Source organism: Acanthaster planci, linkage group LG12, assembly GCF_054643075.1.
Source record: "Acanthaster planci isolate LZ-2023a linkage group LG12, COTS_SCS, whole genome shotgun sequence".
NCBI lineage: Eukaryota > Metazoa > Echinodermata > Asteroidea > Valvatida > Acanthasteridae > Acanthaster > Acanthaster planci.
The window spans coordinates 5192767-5194123 of record NC_141788.1 but is presented as its reverse complement, the minus strand read 5'-3'; positions in this window follow the sequence as shown (position 1 = coordinate 5194123).

Genomic DNA, 1357 nt, shown 5'->3' with positions numbered 1-1357 from the left:
ATGCATGTTTACTGATGCATGACCGCGGATCTAGACTGGCATACGTGCGTCCAGTCAGTGTATTATCACAGGTCTATGCCACAGTGATGGACTGAACTGTGGCAGGTGCCCGACCGGTCTCAACTTTCGCTCATAATTAATGTATGCCAATCATTTCCGGAATTAAGCAGTAAATAATTAAGCTACTTTAGACAACAGTGACAAATAGCCCCACTTCAAAAAGTCAGGAAAAATACTCACGATTACCCCAGGTGTTAAAGACACATGTCAAATTAAAGCTCACTTGATTATCTTTTACTTTCCTGTCTATTTTCAGTGGCTCCTAAAGATATAGGCCAATATCAGCTCTTAAAACAGTTGTGAGGCCCATTTTGAAAATTGATGCCTACACGGCCACTGCAAAATTTGAAGGCCGTGTTTGGTCCGATACTTTCGTACAAGCTTACAGTCAGTAGCGTAGCTAGGATTTTAATAGTGATATACCCAGCAAGCCAAATGAGACCGAGGGGTACCCCCCCAACATGTCCAAATCCCTATATACACATTCCAGACTATTGTTACTTAACACATCCCCCAAGATGTCTGAAAGGAATTCCCCAGATTCCTGCGAGACAATGACCAACACAAAGCAGGGGGGTTCTCTTCGTCTCATACCTTGCTGCATATGAATAGTGAGGGGCACAAGGGGGGGCACCAGCTTTAATTGGTGTGGTTTTCAATATCCATTCATCTGTTTTTTTTCAGTGGGGGGAATCTGGAGGGCACCGGGAATTTGTGTAGGCGGCACGTCCCCCCCCCGGTACTCCACGTACCACGTACAAAATGTTGTAATTTTATCGCAGAAAATTTGACAGCGAGCTGAAAAATCGTGATTTGGTCCGCGTGGGCAATTTTGGGCTATAATTACTGGCCTGCAACTTTAAATCTGCTGATTGCACGAACAGGCCTTTTGTCATCAAACATTAACTTGAAAACAACTTAAACTTTGCAGTTTTGCATTACTGCTTTGGGCAAACCAGAAGTTCTTGCTCAGTGCCTGCATATGTATGCACAACCCTTTCAATGTCAGACTATGCCACACTGAGCCACAACTGGGGTGTCGGGCTACTGAAAATGAGGACCAGACCCATACACGTGGCATCAACCGTAAGTGGCAACGCGCTGGCCAATCACAATGCGCGAAATGTGTCGGCCCCTTCCAAACGCGCATTGCCTGTCATGGTCTCATTTTTCCGGCGAGCTCTGATTTCCGGAAGAACGCACCCGATAAATACAGGCGTTTTACGTTTTTTTTTTTTTTTTACGTTTTTTACGTTTTTTTATAGTGCGCCCCCAAGAGTTTGCAATGCGTTGGACA